A 7,712-nucleotide genomic window follows, 5' to 3' on the forward strand; every position below is an offset into this window, starting at 1 on the left:
TATATAGGATCCGAACCCGTGGCCTTGGTGTTATCAGCACCGCATTCTCCCAAGTGAGCCACGGGCCGGCCCAATATCCACAGTATTAAGGCACGTTTGGATCCCCACACTGGCCAGCCACCAAAACAAAACAAAACAAAATACAATATTAAGGCATATAACATCTGCATTCTGGTCTGTCACCCTAATCTCTGCATTTGTTTTAGTCTTATTTCTACAGTTAAATACATTTACTGCTCAAGGAAAGTACTTTTACCCTGATTTCCTCAGGGTTGTTCAGTGGTGCTGATATCACTGGTCCGTGGTTCTAATAAGTTGCTCAGAAAGAGCTCATGAAAATGAAACTCCCTGATTTCTTACAGGTTTTTAAATGTTTGTCTATAGGCTTTACACTTGAAGATCACTTTGGCTGGATAGAATTCTTGGCCCATACCTTTCCACCTTTGAGTGTGTGTCTTGTAGGTGTTGCTCCACTATCTGTGGTAGTGATTGTTGCCCTGGAGAAATGATGGAGGGGTGGAGAGATGGGGCCAAGGTGGCTGTCTTCTGTTGCCACTGCGAAGGACCTCAAACACGACCGCTGTGAGGAGCCACCTCTTCTCTGGATTTAGAGCCCCATTTGATTGAGAGCTTCTTCTCTGTCCATCCCTGTTTCCAAGCTCTCCATTGTCCCCAGCAATCTTGCTTCAAGTTAGGCCTTGCTTTCATAGCTCCCTTTCAGGGTGGGGTCCTCCACTTCTGCAAGGGAATAAGTCCTGGAGATTTCTGAGCTCTCTGAAGCTGTCCCTTCTTCACTCAAAGATTCTTCAACCAGGCTTCCTTCTCCATCTTTAGCAGTTTTTTTTTTTGTGTGTGTGTGTGTGACCGGTAAGGGGATCGTAACCCTTGGCTTCATGTCGTCCGAACCGCGCTCAGCCAGTGAGCGCACTGGCCATCCCTATATAGGATCCGAACCCGCGGCCTCGGCGCTCCCAGAGCCGCACTCTCCCAAGTGAGCCACGGGGTTGGCCCCGTCTTTAGCACGTTTTAACACTTTGAGGTTGCAGTTTTCTCCTGGTTTTACCAAATACAGAGTTTGCAGGCTTTTTGTTGTCGGTGAGTGTAGGACTATTCAGAACTAAACTGCTGCCATGTTCCTTCTGGAATGGAACATTTTCCTATTTTTATTTAATTTATTTATTTATTTTGGCAGCTGGCCAGTATGGGGGATCTGAACCCTCGACCTTAGTGTTATCAGCACCGCGCTCTAACCAAGTGAGCTAACCAACCAACCCCCCTATTTTTAAATTATACTAAAAATATTTAATCAATGCCACTGTCAAAAGACAAAATTACAACAATTTAATTTAAAAATCTCAGTTGGCTTTAGTGCAATTCTAGAATCAGACAACACTTCATCCCATAAAACAGAATAAGTGTTCCAATGAACTTAGCAGAGGAAGTTGGTTTTATAGACAGGAAAGGCTGAAGAAAGCAGAAACAAAGAACAAAAAGCGATTGGTCATTTCAAAGTTACTTTCCTTGTAAGGGCTGGACAGGGAGACAGAACAATAACTGATCAAAACAGAGGAAATTTCATTATCATGCCAATTGTAGCCTGGTTTCTAGGAATGTCAGATAACAACTTAGATTTAGTTTGGTGACATGGAACCTCAGCATGAGTGGCACCATTTTGATTTTTAGTCCGGTCTGTTAGAGTTTAGTCCAAAATAATAGCCTGGAACTGGCTGATTAGCTCAGTTGGTTAGAGTGCGGTGTTGATAACACCAAGGTCCAGGGTTTGATCCCCATACCAGACAGCTGCCAAAATAATAATAATTATAATAATAATGGCCTCTTACAATTTCTATTTAACACTATTATGGCCTATATTTTCAACTAAACTATGAATATCCAGGTTTTTTTCTCCTTCTGGTAATCCCTAGAAGTGGAATTCTTGACTGGAAAGAACATGCACACTTTTAAAGTTTTACTATGTTTTGCCAAATTACCCTCCAGAAAGTTTATTCTAAGTTTCCATACCCACAAGCTGCAGGCTTACTCTTAAAGCTGGTGAGTAGTTATGCAATCACTACTCTCACTTTCTTGAATTTCCAGACTTTCTTGAACACACTTTCTTCCTTTGCACAGCCCCCCACATTGTGACTGATGCTCTGTAGAAGCTCCCCAGCCCAGAGGCCCTGGCACTTAAACATGGCACTGGAAAAACAGCTGGTCTTTATTTACCCTCCAGCACTTTCAGCTCTTCTGTTCAGATCTTGATTCCTGCAAAGGACGGCCAATCCAACAGGTGAAACGCTACCCTCCCCCAAATGGCTCAAGGAGGCCTCCCAGTGGGTGGCAGGAGACAGAGCCATGGATCCCAGACTTTCCTCTTTCCCACGACAGACAAGCTCAGTAAGTAACTTACATCCATAGGGGTCCTGGAAGTGCCAAAGAGATAAAATATCTATTTTTCCTTCGTACACAACAAAACTGTTCTAAAACACCCAGATGAACCAGAGAAGCAGTTTTATTCTTGCCCATCCTGCCTTGGAAAAGCTGTAAATGCAGGTGCATTAAAAATATTAAGTGGAAGCAAGAGCTAAAGGCCAAGTCTTGTCTGAATTCTTTGGTGGGGACACATGGATTACAGTTCGGGTTTTTTTGTTTGTTTTTGTTTTGTTCTTTTTTTCTTCTGTGTAATTGGTTTTTGATTGTTGTTGTTTATTTCTGTTTGTGTTTTCCTCTTCAGTTTTAGGAATGACTCAGCTAAAGATTCAGATTCTAAGAAGAAAGTGTCTGCTTGGGCTAACTGAGGTCATGGTGCTATTCCTTAGGCAGAAGTAGGTAAATCCATATATTATGGATTATATCCAAGGAGAAAAAGTTGTTACTAAAGAATACTAAGAAGCTTTTTCCAAAAGAAGGGCTAATGGCAGAAACGACAGATGTTGACTACAGAAGGGGTGCTATGGATTAAATGTGACCCCCCCCAAAGGTTCATGTATTGGAAACTTGACTCCCGTTATAACATTGTTAAGAAGGTGGGAAATCCAATTGTGGTATTTGAAAGGTCAGGTCTTTAAGAGGTGATTGGATCATGAGAATTGTGCCCTCATGAATGGATTAATCCATTTATAGAGTAATGAATTATCACAGGCATAGTTCTGATGGCTTTATAAGGACAGTGAGTGAGAAAGTCAGCTCTCTCTTGCTAAGCCCATTTCTCCCGTCATGTGGTACCCTGGTCACCACAAGACTTTGTAGAGTACCAACCAGGAAGAAGGCCCTCACCAAATGTGTTCCCAGGACTGCAGACTTCCTAGCCTCTAAAACTATAAGAAATAAATTTCTGTTCTTCATAATTTTTTTTTTTAAGTGGAGAGAGCTCTCCGAGCTGGCTTCCCAGCTTCTGAAGAGGAAACATTAAAAGCTTTCAAACCTTGGGATCAAGGCTATTAAAGAAGTATCTAAATTCCGAATATTCCTCTCCAAGGGTTTCTCCTGCATCCTGACACTCCAACAGCACAGGGCTTTCATAAGAACAAACAGCCAAACTTTTTTTTTGTCTACTTATGATAATTGACTCAAGTTAACATCACAAAGCAATGGAAATTACATTCCCAAAAGGCTTCTTACTGCAGGAAGTTACCCTGCTCTTACTGCAAAGGTAGTATGGATTAAAATCGGTCTGTCTTCTGTCTTGCAAAAGTTTGTCTCTTTATCCATTATTTATATTCACATAATATGGCATTTCTGTATCAAAATGCATGAATGTTTTAACCTGTTGTAAATATAAGCTTAATTTTTTTCCTTTTGAATTAGACAAGTCTCTCTACCAGAAATCTTAAAATTCGTATTCTTGTAACAGCAGCCTAGTGGCTGCTTTTACCTTACTGAATGGATGTTCAGCATTCAGATCACAGAAAGTTAAAGTTCTTCACTATTTTGCTTGCTATGGGCCATACAAGGAGAACTTCAGTGTGAGTGCCTTATTTAAAGCCCAGCATTAATGAACGAAAGTGCTCACAAGGAAGGAGATGGAGGAGGGGAAGTGCAGACCAGATTGCATAGGAACAGGATGGATATGGTTGGAGAGGCCCTGTAACATCTGCAGGTCTTTGCAGGGATGTTTTGGAAAAGATGGCTCATTCTTCCTTGTTTTTCAAGGTAAGCACAGGGCCAAAGAGTGAGAGCTATATAGAGCCAGACTTCATCTTTAACTGGAAGAACTTTAAACAATTAAAGCTATCTGAAAAATACAAAAGAATTCCTAGGATTGAACTGAGCTCCCCATCATTGGGAGGATTCAAATGAACAGTCATCTTTCTGATCTACAATAAATTCATGGTTGAACTACATACATAATTAAGTGTTTTACAATTTAAAATATATACATGGTCCATAACCATTTGTTTTAGAAAGCCTTGAAAATGTTTAAGAAAACTCTCTTGTTATTCTGACCACCACTTTTATAAAATAGGACTAGGTTACTAATCATCTTAATCCCAATTAGGTTTCTTTCTTTCTTTTTTTTTTTTTTTTTTTTAAAGATGACCGGTAAGGGTATCTTAACCCTTGACTTGGTGTTGTCAGCAACACACTCAGCCAGTGAGCGAACCGGCCATCCCTATACAGGATCCGAACCCATGGCTTTGGTGTTTCAGCACCACACTCTCCCGAGTGAGCCACGGGCCGGCCCCCCCAATTAGGTTTCTGAAACCTGTTGCCTGGCTGGCAGCTGCTGGCATCTACTCATAAAAGGAATTAATTAATGTCAAAACTACAAAAATGGTTTATGTTCTTTTGCATTTTTAAATATCCAGATTTTAGCTGTTTCTCTTTCACCATATACATTTATGTATTTCCAAATTATATATGTGTACTTCAAAAAGTTCGTGGAAAAATGGAATTAAAAGAATATTAGTCTTTCCACAAACTTTGTGAAGACTTCCCATATTTATATATTCCAGAGATGATTTTAGTTTTCAGAAGGATTCATCTGTCTTTTTAGTCTTAATTCTATTAACGCCAGAGAAAAGTTTCCCCTGTAGAGTGCGGTGCTGATAACACCAAGGCCACGGGTTCGGATCCTATATAGGGATGGCCGGTTCGCTCACTGGCTGAGTGTGGTGCTGACAACACCAAGCCAATTGTTGAGATCCCCTTACCAGTCATCTTTATTTAAAAAAAAAAAATCCTCTCTTGAGGGTAAAACTCTCAAGTAAACACATTGTAAGGGCCGGCCCATGGCTCATGTGGGAGAGTGTGGTGCTGATAACACCAAGGCCATGGGTTCAGATCCCTATATAGGGATGGCTGGTTCGCTCACTGGATGAGCGTGGTGCTGACAACACCAAGTCAAGGGTTAAGATCCCCTTACCGGTCATCTTTTAAAAAAAAAAAAAAAGAAAGAAAAGCACATTTTTAACAAGATTAGGCAGTTGTCTAAGAAATTTACTTTAAGAGATAGTTTTTCCATAAAAAGCAAGAGATGGGGCTATGGGTATGGTCCCCCTCCTGAATTTAGCAAAATCACTTCTCATCCTACCCTGCCCGCTTCTCAGGAGAAAAAACGCAGCCCAGGGAAGGCAATGGCCTACTGTAGCCTTGGGCTCAGCTCCTGAGCCTAAAGGAAAGATGGAGAGAGGAGGATCAGACTTTGGGCCTTGGGAGGGAAGGGTGGACCATGCCACAATTCACAGGGCAAGACCACACCCCCTTAAATATGCCTCTGGGCTCACAGAGATTGGCCAGGGACTGGTTGGCACCGCGACGCCTTGTACATCTGGACTAGATACCAAATCACTGCTCAGCGTCTGACCAGGAAGTCTAGTCAGATTCTGGATAAATCTCCCACACTGTGAATATTATTTTTATTATTATTATTATTTTTTTTTTTTTTGGCAGCTGGCCAGTACTGGGTCACACTGTGTATATTAATTGCAGAAGAACTTTCTGGTTCCATTATCTGTTTGGCCTCAGTCCTAGCCTGTGGGGCTAGCCCAAAGGAGAGCCCACATTTTAGGGTCCTAAATTTAGCAAATAAAAATACAGGACGCTTAGTTAAATTTGAATTTCACATAAACAACAAATAATTTTTTAGTGTAAGTATATTCCAAATGTATTTTATCTGGCAACCCTACCACATTTTCTAGCCAAACTTTAAGCATTTGAAAGAAAGAAAATAAATAGAGAGAGAAAGGTAAGCAGGACAGGAACAAATCAGAGATGTAATTAATGAATGACTAACACTTTCTGTTGTTTTGTTTTTCTCAGTTTAAAATATTTTCTATTAGTTTTTCTTTTAAAAATTACCTATGTATACATGTGAAGGAAACCAAAACACACCACCCCAAAATATACTTTGGTGTATTTTGATATGGCTATTCAGAGGGGCTGTAAACACGGGAATAGCTTTGAAAAGCTGTCCAGTCACGGGGGAGACTTGCATCTGTGGAGGAAATCTACATTAGTGAGGAAAATGGCAAACAGGCTTTCACTTAGACACCCTTATCTGCCTTACCCGGATCTAGGAAAAATTAACTCCTAGGAAAAGGAGACTGAAAGTCTTACACTTTTGAAGGTCTTATAGAGAAACTCTTACCGCAGGCTACCATCCGTTCTTTCTGAGGGCAGTTCAGAGATGGCCTGGGAGGTTTTTATCTGCATGACAAGACAGCCTTTGCCTGCCCTGCACTGCTTCCCTCACCCTCCCGTAACCTGTGTGGCCACCTCTCCCCAGCAGGCCTAAGCCCCTACTCTCTCTGTAACCTCAGGATGGTATATAAACTTCAGTCTTGTATTTTATATGGCTCCTGTGTTTAGTACATTTAAAAATTTGTATGTTTTTTTCCTTTTAATCTGTCTATTGTCAATTCATTTAACAGACCTAGACTCAAACCATCAGAGGGAAAATTTGAACTTCTCACATGCACAAAAATTAAAAAGTCCTGACACCAAGGTCAAGGGTTTGGATCCCCATACTAGCCAGCTACCAAAAAAAATAATTAAAAGTTAAACAAACAAAAAAGTCCAATAGTACCAAAAGGTATATGATGAAAAATGGCAGTGCCCAACCCCACCCAGCCCCACCCCTTCTCCGATCCCCAGATACCCGGTTCAACTCTTTCAGCTGTTTCTTCCTGTTTTAAGCCCCTCCCCCACATTTCTAAATAATATGCTTATACTGCTGTTCTGTTGATTTGTCAGTTTTAGACATTACCCATTTTCTTACAATTACGGGAGATGAGGACTTGTTTCTTTTACCCATGGCCACCTGCATCCTCCTTTCCCTTCCCTCCCCCATTTTCCCAGCACTGTATTCTACAGTCTTTAAATAAGTATTCTGTTTCCATTATCATGGCTATGTAAATTTTTTGTGTTGCATTTATTTAATTTTAGAGTTTATATGGGTTTTTTTTAGTAGGTAATAATTGCCTCATATTTTTTATTGACTCTGTTTTTGATGAACATGTTATTGATTCTTGTAGCTCTCCAACAGCCTCTCAACATCATTTCCCACCTAGTCACACCTGTGGGGTAATCCATCTAGACTTTTTCCCAACGTCCTCCTCTCTTGGCTTGGAGTCCTCCTGCCCAGCTGTTGTCCAGGGTCTCCTTTGCCATTGTCCTAGACATCCCTTGGCCCTCTCCTGGGCACATCTTCTGCATTCTTGGATTATTCTTTGTTTGGGTAGAAGGCTTCCTGAGAAAGAGGACATGAGAGG

The sequence above is a fragment of the Cynocephalus volans genome, chromosome 2, assembly GCF_027409185.1.
Source record: "Cynocephalus volans isolate mCynVol1 chromosome 2, mCynVol1.pri, whole genome shotgun sequence".
NCBI classification, from domain to species: domain Eukaryota; kingdom Metazoa; phylum Chordata; class Mammalia; order Dermoptera; family Cynocephalidae; genus Cynocephalus; species Cynocephalus volans.